The 26,252-nt window shown below is 49.0% G+C and overlaps 1 pseudogene across 1 annotated transcript in view; it reads right to left on the bottom strand.

Moving 5' to 3' along the window:
* Positions 1–25,182, bottom strand: part of LOC147709885 (uncharacterized) — a 122,044-nt pseudogene extending 96,862 nt beyond the window's left edge. The window contains exon 1 of the transcript XR_015296747.1: positions 24,969–25,182. The product of XR_015296747.1 is annotated as an uncharacterized LOC147709885 (transcript). The remainder of the gene's footprint in view (positions 1–24,968) is intronic.
* Positions 25,183–26,252: the final 1,070 nt, after the last annotated feature.

Raw genomic sequence — 26,252 nt, 5'->3', positions numbered from 1 at the left:
GCACATTTGCGCAGAGTGTGGCATGTTTGTATATGTGTGCCTTTGAGGAAAGAAAGATCCACAGTCCATCGAACCCCTACCTCACTAATGTGGTTTTGTGGAAGAGGTTTATTCATGACATCCTCATCTTGTGGAAGGGGGAAAGATCGAGATGTGATGAATTTTGTCACTGGATCAATACCTTAAACCCCTATTTGAAGTTCACCAGCACCATCTCAGACAATAATATCCTTTTCCTTCACCTCAAGATCAGGTTAGACGAAGGCCAGATCAGTACTGCACTGTACAGAAAACCCACTAACAGAAATCTTCTTTTACTATTTAGCAGCCACCATCCGAGAGCCTTGAAAGAAAACCTGCCTTTCGGTCAGTATAGGAAAGTGGGTTTCTGTTGCAGTAACCCCTCCCACTTTTTGCCAGACTACTGATGCACTTTTTCTTGGTGTGCCCTGGGTCCCTGCCAATCAGGTTCCCAGGGCTGGTGTTCTTTCCCCAAAACGAACCCAATCTGCATCTCTAGACACAGGTCAGCCCCTGGTAAATGGTACCAGAGGTACCCAGGGCACTGCGACTAGAGAAGACCTCTAAGGGCAGCAGCACATATTGTGCCACCCTTAGAGGCCCTATACCTTTTCACACACACACTGCCTTGGCAGGCAGCGTGTTTTGGTGCAGAACAAAGTGAAGAGTCGACATGGCACACATCCCTGTGTGCCATGTATAACCACAAGAACCCCAGAAGAGATCTAGAGAAGGGAACTAGAGGCACAGGCGCTAGGAGCAGGCAGCCTCCAACAAATAATGTTTAGCACAAAAAGAGCCGCTCCCAGTTTGGTGACCTAAGTGCTACAGTGTTATTTTGTGAGTGCATGCATCTCACAAAGAGTGAAAGAAAGGTCTCACATACCACCTGGTTTTATGCTTCATCATTGATCAGTCCTCGCCCTCTAAAAACTTGGTTTGATAGAGGGCGGGCATGCACCTGAAGACAGGGATGCACTTCTAAAGCTAAGTGGGAGCCATTGCAAAAAATGTGACATTAAAAAAGCCATTACAGATGTCAAACTCATTTTAATGTAACTGGCCTCTATATGGTAGTTAAAATAAATGGTCAGTGTGTTGGGGATTCTATTGTTCCCCCCCACCATGATGTAAGTGGTCGACATGTTTCTGCCCGTTGGCCCAGTTACGTCCATCACCCCCCTATTTTGTACCGCTTTTGGCCACCATAAGTGTGGCAGGGTATGCTCAGATGTGACCACTGGATTCAAGCAAGCCGGGCTGAAGTCGGCTGGAATGCCAGAAACCGGTCCTCGGAAGCTTGTTTCCGGTCCAGGGAAGACATGGCTTGGCAGTTCGGGCTGGACTGTTCCCATGAGGCACAGGGTCAGACTGATTTGCATATAGCCATGTCTGAACTGGGGTGGCAGAGTCGGATAAAGAACGGTGATGGATTAAACTCAGATCTTTTGACTGGGTGTGAGTGTTTGATTAGTTCAGATGCTCCGTCCATCACCCCCCCATTTTGTACCAGTTACGTCCATGGCATTCTTCAGGACCTATAATAAACAGAATCGGCCTCCACCCTTACCGTACTATGGTGGGAGGGTTCCATTGAGTGGGGTGATCAATATTGCACTCCACCGATATGCGGCCAATATATTCAAGCCCTATCAAATGGGACCTACTAGCCCCATAGGAGGGTGAGGAAGGAAGACTGCTTCGGTTAAGCATGTTTAAAGGTGTATCTCCCTGCACCTATGTTTGAGCTCCTCGCCTCCTTAATGTCTACAACCCACTGCCCTGGCATAGATCAGTCACCCTTCTAACCGGGTACCCTATGCTAGTGGTGAGGGTGCAGGTGCATGAGCCCTGTACCCCTACAGTGTCTAAATCCATTCTTAGACATTGTAAGTGCAGTGCTGCCATTAAAAGTATATGGTGCTGGGAGCTTGTCATTACGAACTCCACAGCACCATAATGGCTACACGGAAAACTGAGAAGTTTGGTATCAAACTCCTCAGCACATTAAACCCACCCTGATGCCACTGAGGGATTAAATGAAAAATGCACAAAGAGGGCATCTTTGAGATCCCCCCTGAAAAACTACCAGCCTCCGGTGGGTTTCCTGGCTGGTACACACCAGGCTGCCACCACGAGACATGTTTCTGGACCCCTAGGGTATGAGCCTAGGCTCCCTGAGCCCAGAAACAAAGCCTTTCCTGGGCAGAGGTGTTCACACCTCCCCCAGGTCAGGAAGAGCCATCTGTGGCAGGGGAGCTTCAAAGGCCTGGCAGCCTTTGTAGTGCGACTTCCAGTCTCTCCTGCTATCAGGAGCAGGCCCCCTTCCTATCTCCCCTCCCTTTCGGTGGGAACACGGTGGGAAAAACTAGCTAGCCCAGGATGTGTGCCCACCTCTGCCAACTTCACCCCTCAGGTGGGGGGGCGAGGTAAAGCCCACTCTCCAGTGCTCGCCATCCTGCAGATGGCAGGTACTCCCCAATCAGAACTAGGGATTGTGCTCACTCCCCCATGTGGGGTAAGCACACCAAGGGTGTAGTCACCCTAAGGTCAGTAGCCCATTGGCTACTGACCTCAAGACCCCTAAAATGCCCCCTAAATACAGTATTTGGGGGGCAGCACTGAACCAAGAAGGCAGTTCCAGCCTACCTACAAGAAGAAAAGAAGAAGAAGGATGAAGAGCCATGCAGAGCTAACAAGAGGACAACGCCCACTGACTTAGCCCCAGTCCTACAGGAATGTCTCCCCTCGGACCTGCTCCTGCGAAATCCCGGCGTGTCCAGCAGCCAGCAACCTCACAAACCCCAAAGAAACTGCCTGCCTTCACTTCCCACACGGTTTCTCCCGTGAACACCGGACGTGTTTGAACTGCAGCTTCTGGTGCCAGCGAGAGACTGCAAATCCAGCCCACTCTGCACCCGCTGAACCCGGCCCGAACTAGAGTGGAAAAACACAATGAGGAGGTCACCCCGGCAATCCTGACCCGAGATTTGTAACCCCTGACCTGCCTCAAGCCTCCAGATGACGCCTGCATCCTAAATCCAGAAGCCCCCCTTAACCGCGACCAGGAGCTGGTAAGAAGATCCGACCCCAAAAGGCACCCATGCACCCAACGCCCCCCGGCCTTGTGTGCCCAAACTGACGGTGCCTAGCCAACTCTTAAATTCCCTCTCCAAGAGGTGGTCGCACCCAGAAGTTCTTTGTCTCCCTGCCTGCAGTGCTTTTCCAAACCGGAGGTACTCCATAGGAAACAACGGGGCGCCTGACGTTGAAACAGCGCTCTACACCCAGCTGCCCCAGTGCCGCTGAGGGTGCACCTTTTGTGCTACTTTTTTTCTCCATTTGCCCTGACTTTAACCCTAGGAGCTTTGCTCCCACAACCCAGTGGCCTGCTTGCCAGGAGCCACCAACTGGAGCCCCCCTCGCCCCATTGGATGACATTGGGCCTCAACACTCTGCACCCGGCCACCCTAGTACTGGTGGGGGCGCAACAACAGTGCATCACTGACCCTGGTAGACCACAGAACCTTAACTCCCACAGCCCTTTACTTACCTGTGAACCGTTAACCTGTTTTCCTTCCATAGGATAACATTGACACTTTTTCTCCAAGAAGTTTTTTTTTTCTTTTATAAAACTTTTTATTTCTCAAATCACAGAGTTATCATATTGGAGTACAATACATATCGATTTGAAGGTATATATGGTTACCGTCAATGAGATAGGACCAAGATATCTGCTTCGTCGGACCCCACTATGGAGGGCTCCCGTATAACCCTCCCTTCCAGTTTTATACCTCTCCAAGTGAAAGACTGGAGAGCTGTGAATCCAGTGTTTTTTTGCTACTAGTTGTGTATCCCAATAATATAAGCGTAGTTCGGGAAGGGCAATGCCTCCATCATACCACCCCCCTTTGTTAGCTTGCGGAGGGCAATGCGAGGTGATCCACCATCCCACAACAAAGTCCGGATCTCTCCTTCGACAGCGATGAAGTGGTGTTAGAAATGGGGAAAGGGCAATTCTGGAGGACATATAAAAATCTAGGAAGTGCCAGCATTTTAAATAATGCTGCCCTTCCCAGGAGGGACAAGGACCGTGTTCTCCAATGTTTGACATCGTCTTGTAGCCGTCTGAGGAGGCCAAGAAGATTCCGATTGTAAAATATTTTGGGGTCAGATGTAATATAAATTCCTAAATATTAAAAACCTTCAGTGGTGACATTGATTTCATATACACAGGGTAGTTTAGGAGGAGGGCCATGTAGGACATACTGTATTGACTTTAACCAGTTATTGGTATATCCTGTGTATTTACCAAAGATTGTCATAACATTAAGTAGGCTATTAAGTGAGGTTCGTGGGGATGCTAAATAAATCAAAATGTCGTCTGCATAAAGTGATATTTTATCTTCGATGTCGTCACTCCAACGCATGCCAGGTATGGATACGTCACGCCAGATCCAGTGTGCAAGCGGCTCCAGGGTCAAAGCGAACAGTAGGGGGGACAGGGAGCACCCCTGTCTAGTTCCCCTCTGCAAGGCAAACGTACGTACGATGCAAGGAGTTTAGCTAATACCTTGGCCTCTGAGCTAATCAAGGAGATGAGTTTGTATGAACTACAATTGGTTGTTGGTTTATTGGGTTTTAGTATGACGACAATAGATGCTAGCCTCATAATACGTTCCAGGCTCCGAATACGAATTCTTAAGGTGTGGAGCTATTTTTTGGGGCCATGCCTTTGAGGAATTCAATTGGGATCCCATTAGGTCCCATTGCCTTCCTGGAGTTAATGGCAAATATAGCTTTGCAAATTTCTTCTGTAGTTATGTCAGCATCTAAGGCTTCTCTATCACTGTCTGAGATGGTGGGAAGGGGCATTTCCTCCAAAAGCTGGCGTGAGTCATTGGCGGACGTGGTAGTTTTGGGAGAGTATATCGCTTCTAGGTGGTCTGCAAATTTGTCCGCAACCTCCTGTGGGTCAGGCACTCACGTCCCGTCGTAGAGTGAGAGTTCTGGGACCCACCTGGCAGCCTGATCGTGTCGCTCCAACCAAGCTAGCATTTTCTCGGCTTGTTCACCTAATTCATATACTCTAAGGCGTGTGCGGAGAAGTCTAGCCTGAGTTTTTTCCCCACCGAGAGCGTTATATTCTAGTTGTTTATTTTGGAGATCCAGGGCCGTAGTGCCGGAGGGCGAGGTGTTATGTGCTGTTTCGAGTTGGAGCAAGTCGCTTTCTAGTGGGCGAGTTGTTCATTTTGGTTCCTAATGTATCCGATGTTTAATGCTAGTGCCCGCCCTTTAATCACTGTCTTGTAAGCCTCCCAAATGGTGTTGGCTGAGTCCACAGAGCCGACATTCTCAGTAAAATAATAGTCTTTGTGTTCTGCTAGGTCGTCTTTAATATTCGGAACGGTCAGGAGCCATGGATTAATGATAATGGGGCCTCAGTCACATTTTCGATGGAAAGTAAGGTCAGTCATGAGGGGAAAATGATCCGATATACCTCTCGGGAGGCCGCGGAGTGTCGGACAGGCCTACGTCTGTTAGCGATGCGAGTAGGTAGTCAATGCGAGACATGCTGTTATACGCATTTGAGTAATGTGTGATATATGTGGTGGTGGGGTTTAATGTTCGCAAAATAGTTGCAAAGATGGCTGACTGGTAGGAGCTCTGGGAAGGAGTTCCAAGCGCTTGGGATGCCCTTTTGGATATATCTCTGTTAGCAGCAGCCTCTACCTGAACTGAAATCCTAAAAGTAACTGGTTGAGCTCTACCTTCTCTGCATACCGTTTGGGCATTTCTTCGAACATCGCATCGTTCTCTCTTACCTGTTCTTGGACATCAGAGTTCACTTGCAGCCCTGGGGACATCCCTTGGACATCCGGGAAGTTGTTGTCGCCATCGGACATCCGAGTGCTTGGACATTGGAGTTCTTCGACATCGGAGTCTGCCTGCTGCCCTGGGGACATCCGTGAAGTTGTTGCTGTCTCCATCGGTGGCGAGCGAATCCAGGGCATCTCCGCTCACCGCCATCTTCTCGGGATTGATGGGGACTAGGACGATTTTTGAGAGAAATGCTGGCGATGTGAAAGGGGAGAGGCCGGCTGGCGCAAGTGGACCAGTGTGACGGACTGGCCTGCCCTCCTGAAGCAGAGGTCGATCGCAACTGGAGCTGCGACGCGCTGCAAGCATGTTGGCCTCTCCCTGCTGGCCCCAACTGGGACCCGTAGAGTAGACCCTCGCCCCGACCAAGGACTGGGACTCCGGAAGCATCGAGGTGCGACCCCCGTCGACCCCGCACACTGGTTCATGGGTCGCCTTATGCTCCGGAGAACAGAGTGACGGGATCCCGGGCTTCCCTCCTGCTGCTGCCCGGTTCCTCCTCGTACACACGGCGGAGGCTACCCTTTCCTCTGACTCTGCAGCAGGCGCTCGGGCAGGAGGAGGCAGAGGGCCGGCATCCTGCATTTTCGCATCCTCGCTGTTTTAATACCTGTCCTCTCTCCCCCCAGCAGCGGTGTCCCTTAGTGAGTGCTCTGCGCTTGGGCGAAACCCCCGATGGTAGCGGGGTGGCACCTGCTGAGCACCTCGAGGACTGAGCTTGACTTCCTGGACCTTCGGGAGAGCTCGAGGTGCAGCCCCGCCCCCCGCCTGAAGAACGGACATAACAAAAAAGACTATTGCATGCTTCATTCTATATTCTATCAACCAACCAACTCACCCCTTACTTAATCAGTAAGTTCCCCCGGAACGACCATAGCTCCCCACCTATAGCCCCTCCCCCTCAATCAAAATCCCTCCCCCTACCTCCGCCCTGCCTCATAATGACTCTTTCTTCCTCCCCCACCCCAGTACTGGAACAACTCACGCACCCACTATAGAAGTTGTTCCCCCATCGGTTTCAGTCAGATGTCACTCCCCCTCTAACAGCTCCCCGCCTTAATTCTTTCTTCATATGCACCTTCCCTCTTCCACCTGTCCACCTCTAACACTGAACTCCCCCCACTCCAGCCAACACCCCTGTGATCACCAGGTGGGGTATAAAAGGACTCTCCACCACGACCATTCAATGAACAAGCCACCCACCTCTAATCCGCCCTAAGAACATATTCCACCCGATTTACTCCTCCCACACCCGCTCACCTACCAACTGCACCCACTACTCAGATAGCTTCAGCAGCAACTCTCCTAATCACACACGCAACACTCTCCTATGTTTCCACCAAATCATACACCAGAGAATACTTCACTCCCGGCCACACCTCCCACACCCTCTCATCCACCACTAACTACTCTGACTACCCATACATCCACACCAGCGACGTTCCCAATCCTTTACACAACACCCCCTCCTATTCTTCCCATGCCTGAATCAGATTTCACATCGAACCGGGCCAAGACTCCTCAGCTCATACCTCAGACAACTACCCTTACCATTACCGTTCCAAACACCACTCTGGACAAGATTATGTCCACACTTCTCCAAATTAAAGAGGAACTCCATACTTTCAAAGAGTTGATTTCAAATCAACCAAGGCAGCCCAGACCCTCCAGAACCCTTACACCAAGCAGGGCTCCTACCCATCCTCCACTCTCATACAAACATAATCTTCCCTACTGGACTTCAATTCCCTCCGGTAATTCTGCCCCCGCCCACTGCGACACATCAATCCACTTTCGGGTTACGACTACGCTTCCTTCTATACTCCTATGAACCCGTTCGCACGACTCACATAGCCCCCACACACCTTCCCATCCCCACTATCCACCCCAACCCTCACAGGTCCTCCGCACAAAACAATAGAGGTATTGTGGACAATAATCTTCACCACTCATCGACATTCTAGTACCCCCCAATTACAACGTCATCAGATTGGACAGGAGTGGCAAGACAGGGGGTGGAATCGCATGTATACACTGGAGCAACCTCTCCGTAAATAGAGCCATATCCCCCGGTATTCTCCTCCTGTGAACACATCTGCCTCGACATCAACAGCAATGACAATCCAGTTTGCTCTTTATATATTCTCTACCATCCACCAGAGGACAACCTCACCTTCACTGAACACCTCATGGACATGGTCACAACGAATTCTGGACGACAAAACACACAAATATTCCTTGGTGACTTCAACCTCCACTGAAACGATCACGACTCTGTGGTCAATAGTCTCAAAAACTTCCTCGGCGCTCTAGACCTCACCCAAATTTGCAATAGCCCTACACACGACAAAGGCGCTATCTTGGACCTAATCATCTCCAAAGGCGACTCCATCCAACTCGAGTTGATCCAACCCTGTGATTGGTCAGACCACCATATCATCACCTTCTTCATCAATGAATCCGAGAAACTCAACCCGGCTCAATCCACCAAACCAAAGATTTGGAAAAGAGACCTGAAGAAACTCAATCCCAACTCATTACCATCTCCCAGTTACAATCTTCTCCTACCTCCTACCGGCGCTTCCGACATACAGGTTCTCACCAACCACTACCTCAAATCTATGACCTCGATAATCAATGAGGTTGCTCCCATCCAGTTGAAGAGAGTTTCCTCTAAAAACTCAAAACCATGGTACGACGGGCTGCTTAACGATGATAGATGATCTTTGAGATTGGCGGAACGCAATTGGAGATCAGTCCCATCGGCTATGCACCTTAAAACACTTAAGAAAAAAAGAAGCGCTTCCTTTAGAAAGATCAAACGCTCGAAAGCAGACTTCTTTAGCCACCAGCTAGACCAAGCAAGAAACCGGCCAAAAAAAACTGTTCGAGTTAATCAAAACTCAATCCAAGGATGAACCTCAACGATTACAAAACACAACTAGCACACAACTGACCTGTGAAAAATTCTCTACCTTCTTTAATCCTAAAACAGATAAAATCAGGAAAGATCTCCTCAATGACCTAAGCTTACACTCTAGCCCCCACAGCAAAACATCTCTTGATCTAAAAAGCATGGCTTCATGGTCTTCCTTCGATACTTACACGGAAGAATCTATAGGCAAGATTCTCAGTACTCTGAAGCCCTCCAATCACCTCTCGACCCTCTCTCCGCAAATGCTGTAAAGGACTTTATCCCATTACTTCTCCTGCTCTGGACCAAAATCATTCACAGTTCACTTCAACAAGGATGCATCCCGGATTCCCTAAAAGTGGGCAAGTATCACCTATACTAAAGAAAACCACAGCAGACCCCATCGACCTAAACAACTATCGCCCTATCTCCAATATCCCTACCTTGGCCAAACTGTTAGAAAAATGTGTACACCTCTAATTGACAAAACACATCGAGCACCTTGACCTCCTCAACTCACACCAATCAGGCTTCCGAGGAGGCCACAGCACGGAATCATCTATGACACACATAATTGATGACGCACTTCAAATTCTTGACCAGAACGGTACTTGCCTCCTCATCCTACTCGACCTCTCATCAGCCTTTGATACGGTCAAACAGGAGAACCTACTAGATCTCTTGATTCACAGAATGGGTCTATCAGGGACAGTGCTCAAGTGGTTTACCTCCTTTCTTCATAACTGGACTCAGAAATTCAAGATTTATGCTGCAGCGAGACTCATCACTGGCTCAAACAAACGCTCACACATCTCTTCTGGCTTAAGATCCTTGAACTGGCTGCCATACGAAGCTAGAATACACCTGAAAATCGAGTGCATGACGCATAAGGCTTTACATCACAACTCGCCCAGTTACCTCGCTCAGAAATTGACAATCTCGGGTGGCTCTAGAGCCACAAGAAGCGCAGAAAATCTACTACTGAAACCACAAAGATTCCACAAGAAAAAAAACATATAAACTGTCCTTCTCAGGGATGGCGCCCAGGATCTGAAATGCTCTCCCTTCAGAAACCAGACTTATCTCATCCACGGCATCCTTCAAAAAAGAAGTAAAATCGATCCTCTTGGCTAAATTCACATGAATATAGGCTAAGGAAATCTCCAGACTCACTATTTTTCCACCCAGGCACCTTGTTGCCTTGCCTTGACTATATGGGTAATCATTGGTTTTGCTCATCTGTGCACAAAAATGCTTCGTTAATGATGCTTTTGTCTTTATAACCCATATGCATCTTTGCACAAAATGCTTTGTTAATGATTCTTTTGTCTTTATAACCCATAAACAACTTTGCACAAAATGCTTTGTTAATGATTCTTTTGTCTTTATAACCCATATGCATCTTTGCACAAAATGCTTTGTTAATGATTCTTTGTCTTTATACCCCCATGTGTGTAAAGCGCTCTGATATCCGCGAGTATCTTGTTCGCACTCTATAAAACTTTCTAAATAAATAAATGTCAGTAAGACCCAGCGTTTGAGCAAAATCGGCCAACTGCTTAGTCCGTCGGGGAAATGGTCTTTGGGGGTGCCGGTCCAATGTCTCGTCCATCACCATATTGAAGTCACCTCCTAATATAAGAGTACTCTGGGGGAGATCTACAAGAATCTTGCCCAGGACTTGCAGTGCAACTCTACCAAGTAAAGGTGGGAGATATATTGATACTACATTAAGTGGTCTGCCCTCCCACATCGCCTCCAACACAGCAAATCTACCTTGCGGGTCACTCCACACCCGGGTGGGTTCAAGGGAAAGAGTTTTACGTATGAGTAAACCCGTGCCTCTGGAGCCTGACGTGAATCCTGTGTGGACTAGAAGTGTGTGTCCTCATCTGTTAAGAGCCTTGCAACTATTACCTACTAAGTGCGTTTCTTGGAGTAGCACTAGATATGGAAGTTGCTGTTTGAGGTACTGTAAAACTATTTGCCTTTTTATCTTACTCCACAACCCATTAACGTTCCATGTCATTATGGATAGCTTCATATCTCTTGTGTCTGTAATGCTAGGCAGTGGTTGAGAGTCGAGGGGATAAATAGTGCGGATAAACTTGCTGCAAATAGCCCCTCACATTCAAAGGAGTGATCTGACATATCAACACTTACAGGGTTCCGCCCACTCCATTCTTTTCAGCATATAGTCAATGTGAGTAGCATAGAATCTGTGTCAGACGAAGGCTTCTTACTCTGAATTCTCTGCGTTAAAATAACCCCCTCCCTTCCCCCCTGCCAGTGGAATTACAACTTTCCACACCCCAACCAGGCAAAGTGGCTGTTGTTCACCCCATCTAGTGTAGGGTGCCTGGCTAACCACCACAACCCCTCGCCTACTTCAATATGATGTATTTTATAGCATAATACAGAACGTAAAGAATAGACTGATCTTTGGTCTAGTAAACTTTGTAAAGAAGCCTGGTAACAAATATGCAATATAAACATAGAAGGTCACTGTGGCATGTTCTCGGCAGGGAAAGTAGCTCCAATTGATGTTCTTAACGGATTCCCAGGAAGTTGAATCATATAGGTCACGGATTACAACTCAGACAGTTCGAATGGGACCCAGTGGAGTCAATAGGGACGAATAGAATCCAGCACGGTGGCTCCGGATCATTCTACAAGGTCGCCTTCCAAGCGATGTTCATGTGACACCAGTGGAGCGCGCGGGCTGTTACGGAGGTTCTTGCTGTTGTTACCGTCCGGCGTTCGTCCAACTCTTCACCACCCGTCAAGCCATTCCCAGGCGTCTTCGGAGAGAGGAAGAACCATGATTTTCCCTCTGATTCCACTCGGAGTTTACCCGGGAATAGCATTGAGTATTTAATTTATTTATCTTGCAGGGCTTTTTTGACCGCTGTGAAACTGCGTCTCTGAGCTTAAACTTTGACGGTAAAGTACGGGAAGAAGGTGATGCCTGCATTATCCATTTTGAACAGTGGATTGGCACTACGCTGACGACACTCAACCATTGGTGTCCCTGTCTCACCCAAAGCAAGAACCTTCGGATCTGTATAACTGTCTGACGCAAATACAAGGATGGATGAACGGCTCGTCTTTGAAGCTCAACGGCTCAAAGACAGATATTCTCCTCCTTGGCCAGCAGGGACTCTCCCTCTCGCAGAACATCTGGCCCCCCTGCCTGGATGATCCCCCTGCTCCTAAATCCGAGATTAAAAGTCTGGGTATCTGGCTGGAAAAGGATCTGTCTTTTAAGACACAAGCCAATAAAATCGCGGGGACTTGCTTCGGGTTCATTAAATCAATCAGGAAGATTCTGCCCCTACTTCCTCCAACCTCTCAGAAACTGTTAATCCAAGGCCTTATTTTATCAAGGCTGGATTACAGTAACACCATCTACTTAGGCGCTCCCGGAGCAACCCTTAACAAATTACAGAGGATCCAGAACGCCGCGGCTCGGATCCTTACCAATACACCGGCCAGAGCCTCGGCCAAACCAGCCCTGAAACTCCTCCACTGGCTGCCAGTAAGAGAGCGGGTGAAGTTCAAGGCTAATGTGTCTGTCCCACAGACTTCTACAAGGCAAAGGCCCCCCTATTTTGAGAAAATTTATCAGGCACTACAAAGCCCCAAGAGCCCTCCGATCCGATCAGGAACACTTTATCACCGTCCCCAGAGTCATGAAGGTACGTCCGGGCGGGCGGCGCTTTTCTGTTAACAGTGCCCGCCTCTGGAATTCTCTACCCCGCGACCTTCGAACGGAGCCAGACTATCTCCGATTCAGGAAGCTGCTAAAAACACACCTTTTCCCTTGATCTGACTTCCCCCCGCCCCGCTCTAGCGACCCTCAGATGTGCGGATCTTAGCGCTGGGATACTTACGGGTGACTACGCGCTCTATAAAACTCAATCTAATCTAACTTGCCGTCTGAGTGGTATTGGTGCTCTTTGACCAGCCTTTCACCTTGGCTGTTGGCTCTGGCAGCAGGCATCATGTCACAACTCAACTGTAATAAGTTATTACTGTCTAATTGTGGCCAACTGCAATAAGAAAACAACAGATATACTCTACTGTAATAATGTAAAGATTCCAGCTGAGACGTCACAGTTCTCCTCGAGGATGCCGAGAGAGACGCCGAGTCTATACTAAGCCGCAGTTAACCGGATACGGATCCTGATTAATACGGACGTTATTCCTTTCCTGCACTGGGGACTAGACACAACTTACCAAATAATCGAGTGGTTCCCTCCCCCCCAGTCCAGCACCCGGATCGCTTCGCCATACCCCTTTTGGGATATTGGACTATACTTTTCAAGATTGAATATTCCTTTATCTTTGATATGAGCACTATCCAACACTGATATATATCAGGTTGTCCGCCCCCTACCCCCACTTTCGTCCTGATGAAGACCCACTTGCAAGGACTTCACTAATTCCTGCTTTACCTGGGTCGAAACGTCGACTTCCTCACCTCAACACACAGCCCCGATCTAATAATAATAATAATAATAAAGGATTTTATAAAGCGCCTGGTGACGCCATCACGGCGTGTCCCCGCGCTGTGGAGAGAGTAGCAGGAGAAAGTGAGCGACCTAACGGGTAAAGAGGTGGGTTTTTAAAAGTCTCCTAAATAAGGTCTCTGTCTCTGCCAGTCTAATGTGCAGAGGAAGAAGGTTCCAATTTTTAGCCGCCAACGCACGAAAGGAGCGCCCTCCCATTCTGGCTTTGTTTATCCTGGGGGCACTCAGAAGCCCGGTGCCCTTGGAGCGCAGTTCTCTGTTGGGCATGTAAGGGATCGCAAGATCCTTCAGGTATTCTGGGGCTACCTGAGAGGTTATCCTGTAGCATATTAGGAGCGCTTTGAACAGGATCCTCTTTTTTATAGGGAGCCAGTGAAGGGCCTCCAGTGTGGGCTTGGAGGCAGCTCTTTTGGGAAGCCTAAGGACCAATCGGGCCGCCGTGTTCTGGAGAACCTGAAGTTTTTTAATGTTCTTCTCGGTAGTCCCTAAGAGTAGAACATTACCGTAATCAATACGGGAGGTGACTAAAGCTTGGGTCATCGTGCGTCTGGCCTCTAAAGGAAGGAGGTCCAGGGTGCGGTTTAAGGTCTTCAATACACCAAAGCATTTCCCTGCTAGCTTCTGGACGTGGCTATCTAAGGAGAGTCTGGGATCAACCCATACCCCCAGGTTCTTTGCTTCCTTGCAAGGAGAAGGTATAGGACCTAAACAAGGAGGCCACCAGTCCAGGGTCCAACTAGCCGAGTTACCCCCTATCACAAGCACCTCTGTTTTAGAGCCATTGAGCTTCAGGCAGTGTTGGTTCATCCAGCCTGCAAGCTCCTGCATGCACGTTTTGAAATTAGCAGCAGCCAGGGTGGGTGCCTGGGATAGGGAGATGAGGAGTTGGGTATCGTCGGCATAAGATACTAAACTTATGCCGTACGACTGAACCACCTCCGCCAGCGGGGCCATATAAAGGTTAAACGGGGTGGGGCTCAGGGCAGAGCCCTGAGGCACCCCCTGTTCTAGGGCAATGCTGTCTGAGAGGGAATTACCTCTCTGAACCTGGAAACTACGGTCTATAAGGAAGGATTTAAGCCATCCCAATGCCGCCTTGGTGACCCCAGCCTGGTTTAGACACTGTAGCAGGATGGAATGAGCTACAGTGTCAAACGCAGCACTGAGGTCCAGCATTATGAGCGCCATCGTATGGCCCTCGTCAGCTCCTGCCCGAAGCGTTTCAGTTGCTCTCAGGAGGGCTGTCTCGGTGGAGTAATTGGTCCGGAAACCGGACTGGGAGCTATGCAGGGATTTATTAACTTCAAAGTGAGCCATGAGTTGTTTATTTGCAATCTTTTCGGTCACCTTTGCAAGGTAAGGTAATAGAGAGATTGGTCTCAAGTTTTCCAAGGTATCCTGACTTACATTAGGTTTCTTCTTGATTGGCAGTACAATTGCCTTCTTCCAATCTAGCGGTAGGTACGCTGAAGAGAAAGATAGTTGAATTATGTGCCTAAAATAGGGTTCTAGTACCTGTAAACTCTCTCTGTCTCTCTACCCATATTCTTCCATTGTATGGGCACAATGGGGCATGTGTATTTTGAACTTTGAGTTGATTTATGTTCTTCCTATTGTCTGTTTTTGACATGTGAGTTCATATATATGTGTGAATAATACGCGTTTTTATTGTCACTATCCCTTCCTACACCACCCTCACGACTGCACGTCCCCCTTACCCCCAGGGGCACTGTTACAACTGTAATTTGTGTTATTGATTACTTTCCCCTATAATGTGAATTAAACATTATAGCTGTTATTTTTGGTTTCATTGAGTATATTTAGATTGTTTTTACTAATACGCCTTTCCCACTGGGACCCCTTCTTCTTAACACAGTGGCCCCAGCAGCATACTGTAGAGAATAGGAAAGGCAGGTCGCTTGACAGAAAAGTCAATGTTACCTAAATAAAGTGAGACTGGTCATAGCCCTCTCTCTTTCTTCAGATCTTTTTCCCCTGGAAATTCTTCTTCAATAGCTGATAAGGATGCACTTACTGAAACATGTTTACTTACTGCACTGCTTGAGTTGCTATACGACAACAGGAACATATCTAGGTGTTACCAGACATCATATACACGGTTTTGATCATTAAGCTACATAACATTTTGGCTACAAGTGAAAAACAACTGTTACATTCTCATCTCGTATTTTTCATTACAAAGGTGCCACAAAAGTTTAAAAGAGCACTGAGTGAAAGAAGATGGAGTGCATGACCAAGAACTGTAACACAAATAAAATATCCCTAGCATATGTAAACAGTATATGGCAAATCACTGTAAGGTCCATGACTTTATCTTGCAATATCCTTGTAATGTAAACCAGAGGGTAGTTTATACCTTAAATCAGAGGTCTTCAAACTTTTTAGTTCCGAGCCCCCCTGTGTAGAATTTATTTTTGCCGGGCCCCCGCCTCAAAAATTTCACAATTATTCTATTAAACTGGCAATGTTTAAATATGTCTAAACTTATTTAAACATTGCAGCTAAGTTCTGTCACTGTTCATGAAATGCAAACAAATACATGATTTCCAAACATACTATTCTGGTGAGGCAGGCCTTACTAATGTGTAAAAGTATCCACAGTGAGATTATTCGAAATGGTAATGGGGGTCTTTGAGAAAATTTGAAGTCCCTTCCCTTTTGACACCTTTTTTCCGCAGGAATGAAATGACAAATGATGTTAATGATGGTCCTTTAAAGACGTGCTTACTGCTGCTCATTTTGTTAGGCTCAAAACAAAACATACTGTTTCTTCCGGCTAGAGCCTGGCGCCCCCCCTGGGATCACTTGAGGCCCCCCAAGGGGGGCCCGCCCAACAGTTTGAAGACCTCTGCCTTACATTATTCACAAAGTATTCACACACAAATATATCAGCAAATGTGTTCGATTAAATTCTGTTGCAAATCCTTTACCACAATAAGTAGTTCTGCCTTCTACAGGGTACAGTCGTGTACAGCATCCAAATAGATGAATGCCTCATATTAACAAAACCATACCACAGAATGCTTGAATCACATGTTGTTTAAACAAAACACAGAGAGGAATTGCTTATAATGACAGCTGATTGACTCTGAGAGGAAACTTCAGAGCTTGAGGTAAAGCAAACGGAAGTTAACCTGGTCAGTTATTAATGTAAGCAGGGGTAAATGCAGATGTGCCAGGTGGTCTATACACACAAGAAAATAAATAAATCTGCAGGTCTTCAAGAATATGGCTTGTTTTCATAGTTGCTCCTATTTATTTGCAGGACTGTTGTATTCCTGCTAGTGAGAGGCTGATTGCACAAACATGTTAAGAAGGTGCTGTAATTAGCACACGCACATATGCAAATGCTATGGGGAAATCGGACCTCATAGCACGCTAGTCCTCACAGTGGTGTGTGTCTTGTTTTGTCAGTGTTAACCAACACTGGGAGGAGCTACCAGTGTATGTGAAAAAAGAAAACACACACACACTAAAGATTTTAGATTTTGAAATGTACTGGTTTATGCAAAGAAGAGGAATCCAAAAATGACCCCGGGCGCAGGTTTGTGTTTCTACGCATGTTTGGAATGTATCACGTGGAAGGTCAGGGAAGGCCCTCGAGGGAGTGAAACACTGGACAAGGATGTCAATGAGCATCATCTCAGTCTGGCATCATGAGTGACGTGCCTTGGAATTCGTGCCACGGACGCCCGAGTCTCAAGACAACAAACAGATGCCCCTCTGACCCACATATGAATGTGAGGGGAGGCTCCAAGCAGAGCAACATGAGACAGACAGACAACCCATTACTAGCAGAGCAACATGAGACAGACAGGGAACCCATTACCAGCAGCGCAACATGAGACAGACAGGGAACCCATTACCAGCAGCGCAACATGAGACAGAGAGGGAACCCATTACGAGCAGAGCAACAAGAGACAGACAGGGAACCCATTACCAGCAGAGCAACATGAGACAGACAGGGAGCCCATTACCAGCAGAGCAACAGGAGACAGACAGGGAGCCCATTACCAGCAGAGCAACAGGAGACAGACAGGGAGCCCATTACCAGCAGAGCAACATGAGACAGACATGGAACCCATTACCAGCAGAGCAACATGAGACAGGCAGGGAACCCATTACCAGCAAAGCAACATGAGACAGACAGGGAACCCATTACCAGCAGAGCAACATGTGACAGACAGGGAACCCATTACCAGCAAAGCAACATGAGACAGACAGGGAACCCATTACCAGCAGAGCAACATGAGACATACAGGGAACTCATCACTCGAAGCTCCGTGATCTAGATCTGAGTGACGCTGCAGGAATGCGCCACAGCAGACGCTCAATCTCCAAGAAGATATCCCCCATGTCCTTTTAATACTTGATTTAAATAAAATATTGCCCAAGGCATCAGATAAGTGCCAGGTTTCCCAATGTACACCAAGCCAAACATAACAGCATTTAGACGAGAAGCAACACAGAGAGTAGCCTGTCCACATGTTGACAGAGTGCACACTATCCGTCTCCCCGCTACAATTAGGGTAATAAACAAGCATTGGCATAGCCAATAGATCTCGCTTTTGGGGCCATATAAGTGTTTAGCCATGCAACAGTTTATGTTGTTGCACAAAGGATATTGTGCTGCAGAACGAAATACTTATAAGGTCCCAAAAGGGAGACCTATTGGCTATGCCAATGCTTGTTTGCAGGGGTGGTTGATTTTGTAGGCAGGGCCTGACACTACGAAGGTTGCTGATTTTACAAGCGATGCCTGGGTTCACAGTTAACACCAATTCATCTCAAGAATGGAACAACGATCAAGGATGATGAATTATTTGAAATTCTCACATCCCCGTGGCAGGAAGGAACATTGAATATTGATTGTAGGCACACATTTGTGCCAAAACAGAAGCTGGAATGAAGAAAAAAACGACAATCGATTTAAAGTGTCCCTTAAAAATGTCAAACTTGTTCAGAGCACAGTATGTGCTGAAATGTGACCACGTACAAAGGGATGTGTTCCAGCAGCCACAATGGATGTCACCTGATAACAGACCGTGATACCTTTCAATAAAATCCCAAACTCTAGTCTGTGAAAGACAAAGCCAGTATGAAAAGCAGCCGCTGGCTACTATGGCAACATATAGGCTGGACGTTCCACTGCATGTATTTCAAAGCCTCTTGAGAAGAAACATATCGGACTTTGCCTCTTTTGTGGCGCTGAGCGCTGGCTCTTAGGCTGTGCAGGCGATTTTTAAAAGCTGCATTTTGTTTGGAACAACATGAAAGAAAGATCAGTTATTGTTAAGTATTTGCATGGCCTGTACCCGATTGGAGGGGAATTTGAGTAACTCAGATAACAAGTTACCCTGGTCAAAGACACGCTCTGTGGTGAGGCAGGGGGAGGGAGTTGAGGCGTGGGCGGGCTGAAAGTGAAAATACACATGATCTTGCAGTGAGGGAGGGGGTTGGAGTTGAGGTGTGCTTTCACAATCAACTCGGAAAGGTGTGGTGGGTGATAGAAACAGAGAATTTCTGTCCAAACTACTGGTGGTCATTGAAAGGTATAAAATATAAAAGTATTTGCCTACATTGGGCAAAGGAAATGTCTTGTTCCCGAAGAGCTGACCTTGGCGCAATTTAAGACCATTGTTTGATGCCGATTAGCTTTATCAACAACACAGGCTTTTTTCTTTATGGTGAATAACAAGACCTTACAGTTAACGTCTGCCACAATGTCAGAAGTGTATTGGGATCATAAGGATGAAGATGGCTTCTTATACATGACCAATGCATCACAGGAGATGTTTGGCTGCAATCTAACCAATGACTAGCAGAAACAGACAAACTGCCACGCACTAATACAGACTGCTTAACAATAAAGCAGGTTTTATCTAGAGCATGGGTACTCACAAACTTTCTCTAAGGGGCCAAATTTACAGTGTAGTTTGTGGCCGAGGGCCGCACCGGTGGGGGCGTGGTCAGTGAGAGAGGGAGCGGGGCTAAAGACAAAAAAAAAAACTGTGACCATGAGGTTGAACACAGGCTCTGGCAGCGGATGTCTTTGTCCACTGAGCCACCAGACCGAGCATACACACATATCTCTCTCTCTGTCTCCTTCCCTCTCTCTCTCTTCCTCCCTCCCTCTCTCTATTTCTCTACCTCTCTCTCTCTCTCTCCGTCCCTCCCTCTCTGTCTCCCTCACTCTCTCTGTCTCCCTCACTCTCTCTGTCTCCCTCACTCTCTCTCTCTGTCTCCCTCACTCTCTCTGTCTCCCTCCCTCTCTGTCTCCCTCCCTCTCTCCCTCCCTCTCTCTGTCTCCCTCCCTCTCTCTGTCTCCCTCCCTCTCTCTGTCTCCCTCCCTCCCTGTCTCCCTCCCTCTCTCTGTCTCCCTCCCTCCCTCCCTCCCTGTCTCCCTCCCTCCCTCTCTCTGTCTTCCTCCCTCTCTCTTTCTCTACCTCCCCTCTCTGTCTCCATCCCTCTCTTTCTCCCCATCCCTCTCTTTTTCTCCCTCCCTCTCTTTTTCTCTCCCTCTCTCTGTCTCCCTCACTACCTCCCACTTCCTCCCCTCCTCCCTCCCTCCCTCCCTCTCTCTGTCTCCCTCCCTCTCTCTGTATCCCTCCCTCTCTTTGTCTCCCTCCCTCTCTCCTTCTCCTTTCTCTCCCTTTCTCTAACTGTCTCTCTCCCTTTCTCTAACTGTCTCCCTCCCTCTCTCTCCCTGTCTTCCTCTCTTTCTCCCTCTCACCCTCTTTCTCCCTCCCTCCCTCCCTCCCTCCCTTTGTCTCCCTCCCTCTTTATGCCTTTGCCTCCCTCCCCTGACTCTCCCTCTCTCTCCCTCCCCGACTCTCTTTCCCTCCCTCGCTTTCCCCTGACTAACCCTCTCTCCCTCTCTCTCTCTCTCCCTCGCCCTCACCTGACTCTCTCTCTCTCTCCCTCCCTCTCCCTCCCCTGACTCTCTTCCTCCCTCCCCTCACACTCCTTCCCTCCCCTCACACTCCCTCCCTCTGTCTCTCCCTCCCTCGCCCTCCCCTCACTCTCCCTCCCTCTGTCTCTCCCTCCCTCGCCCTCCCCTGACTCTCACTCTCCCTCTCCCTCACCCTGCCCTGGCTCTCCCTCCCTCCCTCCCTCTCCCCTGACTCTCCCTCTCTCTCCCTCCCCTGACTCTCCCTCTCTCTACCTCCCTCCCCTCACTCTCCCTCCCTCCCTCCCCTCACAAGCCCTCCCTCTGTCTCTCCCTCCCTCGCCCTCCCCTCACTCTCCCTCCCTCTCTCCCTCCCTCGCCCTCCCCTCACTCTCCCTCCCTCTGTCTCTCCCTCCCTCGCCCTCGCTTGACTCTCACTCTCCCTCACCCTGCCCTGGCTCTCCCTCCCTCCCTCCCTCTCCCCTGACTCTCCCTCTCTCTCCCTCCCCCTGCCCTGGCTCTCCCTCCCTCCCTCCCTCTCCCCTGACTCTCCCTCTCTCTCCCCCCCTGACTCTCCCTCTCTCTACCTCCCTCCCCTCACACTCCCTCCCTCTGTCTCCCTCTGTCTCTCCCTCCCTTGCCCTCCCCTGACTCTCACTCTCCCTCTCCCTCACCCTGCCCTGGCTCTCCCTCCCTCCCTCCCTCTCCCATTACTCTCCCTCTCTCTCCCTCCCCTGACTCTCCCTCTCTCTACCTCCCTCCCCTCACTCTCCCTCCCTCTGTCTCTCCCTCCCTCGCCCTCCCTTGACTCTCACTCTCCCTCTCCCTCTCCCTGCCCTGGCTCTCCCTCCCTCCCTCCCTCTCCCCTGACTCTCCCTCTCTCTCCCTCCCCCTGCCCTGGCTCTCCCTCCCTCCCTCCCTCTCCCCTGACTCTCCCTCTCTCTCCCTCCCCTGACTCTCCCTCTCTCTACCTCCCTCCCCTCACACTCCCTCCCTCCGTCTCTCCCTCCCTTGCCCTCCCCTGACTCTCACTCTCCCTCTCCCTCACCCTGCCCTGGCTCTCCCTCCCTCCCTCCCTCTCCCCTGACTCTCCCTCTCTCTCCCTCCCCTGACTCTCCCTCTCTCTACCTCCCTCACCCCCCTGGCTCTCCCTCTGTGTCCCTTCCCTGACTCTCCCTCTCTCACCCTCACTCTCCCTTCCTCAACCTCCCCTGTCTCTCCCTCCCTCTGTCTCTCCCTCCCTCTGTCTCACCCTCCCCTGACTCTCCCCCTCCCTCTCTCACTCCCTCGCCCTCCCCTGCCTCTCTCACTCCCTCGCCCTCCCCTGACTCTCCCTCCCTCTGTCTCTCCCTCCCTCGCCCTCTCTCTCCATCTCCATCTCCCTATCTCTGTCTAGGCAAGGTGTATTAATTCTATTAGAAATATCACGAAAAGCAAGAGCTGTTTGCTGCACACATCGAACCACCTTCCCCAGCCTTCCCAAAATCTGCAGCACATTATTAGTGACTCCCTAATGTAGAGGGTGCACGAGAGCTGGCTGGACCACTGCAGTAGAGATCAGGTGTTATCCGGAGGGCAGAGATTCCAAATAAGGCTGGGCTGATTCAGACGTTTATCCCTTCAGTGTCGATAAAATAAATGCTACTCGAGGCTGCGCAGAGTGACCTCCAAGTTCATGCTCGGCTTGGTTCAATCAGTCACGGGGTTTGTCCTGATCACTGTAATTGTCCTACAATCCTCCCCCCCTCCCCACCCCCCTCCTCTGTGGCAGCCCGGGATGAGTCAGCTTGCCTGGCGCGCACACAGCCGGAGCACTTCACAGGTCTTTAAAAGACCATTAAATCGTTAATGAGGCTTTGTTCTGTTTCACCTCTTCTGAGGCCCCTGCAGCTCGACTCTATGGCTGGAATTTCCCGGCCCCCCTAGAGCAGAGCCTCTCCGAGTCAGGCTGCATCAACCGCCGGTGTTTACTAAAACTCTTGATTTTTTTTTTTTTAAACTGGTACATGTCTGCAAGGTCCGGCGGGCCGCCAAGGAAGGCTTGCCGGGCCGCCACCGGCCCGCGGGCCGTACTATGAGTACCCCTGATCTAGAGTGTTAAACCTGGCACCATTGGTGTGAGTCTACTTTCCTTTTTTTGCTGTGCCTCATATGTTTTTCTGGTGTAAGATGCTTTAGGCACTGTGCCACTGCTGTCCAGTGCCACAGTGCGAGTGCTCCCTATGGTAAATTATTGTACGAATTCGTGAATCCATGATTGGGTATATTTGACTCACAGTCAGGCCCTAGTATAGTGTACACGAGGTGCCCAGGGCATTTGAGTCAAATGCTGCTGGTGAGCTTGGAGCACTGGTTGTGCGACCCACAGAAGTAGCCTGTAAACGTGTGTCTTGTCTGCCATCGCAGAGCCTGCGTGCAGTCTCGCATTGCCATGTCGACTGGGTAAGTGCACCCACTTCCCAGTCCCTAAACCTTCCCTTTGCTTCATATCAGTCACCCCTATGGTAGGCCCAAGGGCAGGGTGCGATGTAAGTATGAGGTAGGACAAGCCCTGATGTGTGTGGCATGTCCTAATAGTGAATTACAGCCATTTTCGTTTTTCACTGTTGCAAGGCTACCTGTTCTCCGTAGGCCAGAAAAAGCAGTTGTGATTATTACATCTTATAATCCTAACTGACTCAGGGAACATGGTAGAAATCTGAGGTTAGTAGGACTGAACTCAGAATGATAAAATACATATTTTAGTAAAGGTGGTTTTAACATTCAGTCTTTGAAAATGCCACTTTTAGAAAGTAGGCATTTTCTTGCCTAACTATCCAAGCCTGCCTCTGCTGGGCTGTGTATTCTCTGTCTGGAGTTTGAGTGACAGGGGCTGGGGAATTTCCAGGAGACAGGGTGAGGCAGCCAGGGCTGAATAGAGAGATCTCATGCAGATTGGTGGAAGGAGTTACACCTTGGACCTGAATAGGGTTGTGCTCTCCCTCCACAGTGCTGGCTCCACCTCCTGTGGTGCGTCTGCTGCTTCTGCCCTGCTACCTGAAAGGAACGACCACGACATGTCAACAAAGTACTCAAGAACGACCCAGAAGGGGCGTGGCATCGTGGAGATCCGGCATGGCCGCTTGCTAGATTGTCTCCGTGACTCCCTTCCTACACCGCCAATCTGATCCTCCGGTGCCATATATGCATACACCGGAGGAGTAGCGGTGCTCACCGCTTTTAGCCCGAAATCGAACTGACGTCTGGGGCCGAAGTTATGGTGGATGGTGTTTGCGGCACTCCCGGTTGCAGAAGCCGGGGCCTTGCGTAGAGACTAGACCGCTGCAAGAGCTGAATTTGCCTGAGCGACCCCCTTCCTTCACCTCGGGGGACCGAACTTTGTTGCAATTGAACTCGCTGGTACCAGGCAAAAGCTCCGGATGCTGTAGTACTGCCACATCTGCGCCCCTCTCTGAATTGCGGGCCTTGTGCACCGGTGCTGTTTTGAGAGGGCACGGTACAGATGTGGGGCAAGGGGAGAAGAGCTCAGACGAGATATCGTCGCATGCAGTGGGACGCCTTTAAAGGCCTGGGAGAGTGAGTTGAGAGCACACGCTCCCTGATTGCCTCACTTCCTTTATTCCTGATGCTGGGGGCTCCTTCTTCCCCCCCCCCACCCCCTTCCCTCCCACTCATTCACTCACACCACTGCTGCTGGCCCTTCATTGTAGATACTATGTAACCAAAAACAGGGCTTGACTAATCAGTAAGGCTGAGTCACCAACAAAACACACCAACCGAGTTGCCAATACTGATACCTGACTACAATGCTATTAAATAAATAGGTGCAAGGAAACCAAACCAAGCATCCAACAGCTTCTTATTAGCTTTTATTTGCAATTTTCAAAAATGTGTTTTGAAATGAGGTATATATAGGGGATATATACAAAATAGTGCCATCAAATAAATACACACACCTTTTAACACTCGCACTTTTACACTCACACTCACTCCACGTTGTTCATATGTACACACACACATCCACATTGATACACATCGCCACAAACAACATATACCACATTAATCCTAACGGGCCAATGTTCTTATTATGAAAACTGGCCTGGCCACTCTCCAACAGAAATTCACTCTTAGATGTTTTATAAATGCAAAACACATTTTGTCAATGCAGTTTTTCACAATATAACATAAATCTTAATCCAACCAAGGGGACAATTTGAATGGGAGTGGAAATAACAAGATCTACGCGTTTCAAACCCCGTGCAGTATGGGGGTTCTCATCAGGACCAACAACCACTGTGATGACAAAAACCAAAAAGCACTATATCAGAAACTAGATCTGGCTTTAATGACTAAGCGTTCCTACGTGTTCCAACCTGACTGCTACTTACCAACTCCAGATAAAACCACCACTGTGGGTTTCCTCTGCCTTATGTTTTACAGTGAGATTCTAAAAAACAAAAACGAACAAAAATCGTCCTTTTGTGAATAAATCAGGCCTTACCTGTGACCTTGAGAACCCTGCCTCTATGGAGTAGTGAATGTACTTTCAGTCACAAGAAACTGTCGGCCAAAAACATCCGTTTTTGTCCGAACTTCTAAAAGCGCTTAGGCGCCCGCACCTTAACAGACCATCCAAAGCGGACGCCAGTGAACTGGGCATGCTGGCAGTCCCGGATTATCACCGCCGGTATCCATGAGAGCCATGTCATACCTTCAGCCGCGACTTCTCGGGCGCCAGACTGCCGGATCAGAAGGAGCTCCCCTCGCCGCGCTGCGTGTCTGCATCGCCCCTCCTGTGGAGAGTGCGTGTATCAGAAGACCCGGCTCTAATCCACGGCCTTGGAAACATATGTCAGCCCCGTGTTTACCTTCATGTGGCCACGGCTGGCTTCAATGTCCTCGCTTCCGCCGGAAGTGAACCCGGGGTTCTAACTATATTTCCACCCCCGTCGTTTTGTACACTCCCTACGTCAGTGGGATGCCGATTCATGCAGGTTCTGCCTGTGTATTCGTGCTCCCCCGTCTGGCCGTGCACACCCTACGCGTGTCACTCGCTTTGCGCATGCGTGCGTGCTTCAGTTTGTTGATGCGTTTTTCTCTCGCGCGCCCTTTCCCCGAAGGCCAGAGGCGTCACAACAGGAACAGAACTGAAGGCGCGAGGAGAAGACACGTCAGCAGATGACACGTCAGCAGGTTACAGGAGCAGACGAAAAGTTTCATGAGGCAAACGTGACAATAGTGAGCAAACACAACACAAGAGGAGCGAACGGTGCATTACAGGAGGAAAGAGTGACATGTGTAGGGTGACCAGATCTTGACAACCAAAAACCGGGACATTTGGGGAAAATAGAAGAAGGACTACAATTTTTCATCCAAGCAATGGCACAGAATGACAGCTGTCATCAACATAGGATCACAAAAGATGTATTAAGAAAGTAAATACAATGTAATTTCTACAATCAAAATCATACCTATTAATTAAATTACTTTCTTATAACAGTTTTTAACTAGCACAGCTTTAGAACACTCAATAAAGTGCCTCTCACTGTTTCAGTCGACCACTTCTAAAAATCGGGACATGGGACAAAATTGCCAAAATCTGCCCGGACAGCTGGTGAAAAACGGGGACTGTCCGGGCAAATCCGGGACGTCTCTTCACCCTAGACATGTGTGCAGGTTACAAGAGAAAACAAAGTACAATTAGAGGCATAATACTGCACCGGAAACCGACGGCTCGACCGCTGTTGACTAAACATACTGAAGTGCTCGGTCAGTGACGCAGGGTGGCATCTGCTCATGTATCTAAACACAGCTCACTCACTCCTGACCCTCACTCACTCACTCCTGACCTGGCCCTCACTCAATCCTGACCCTCACTCAATCCTGACTCTCACTCCTGACCTGGCCCTCACTCAATCCTGACCCTCACTCAATCCTGACCCTCACTCAATCCTGACTCTCACTCCTGACCTGGCCCTCACTCAATCCTGACCCT

This window comes from Lissotriton vulgaris, chromosome 6 (assembly GCF_964263255.1).
Source record: "Lissotriton vulgaris chromosome 6, aLisVul1.2, whole genome shotgun sequence".
Lineage (NCBI taxonomy): Eukaryota > Metazoa > Chordata > Amphibia > Caudata > Salamandridae > Lissotriton > Lissotriton vulgaris.
The sequence above is the reverse complement of the archived record's forward strand: the minus strand, read 5'-3'. Positions and strand labels throughout refer to the sequence as shown.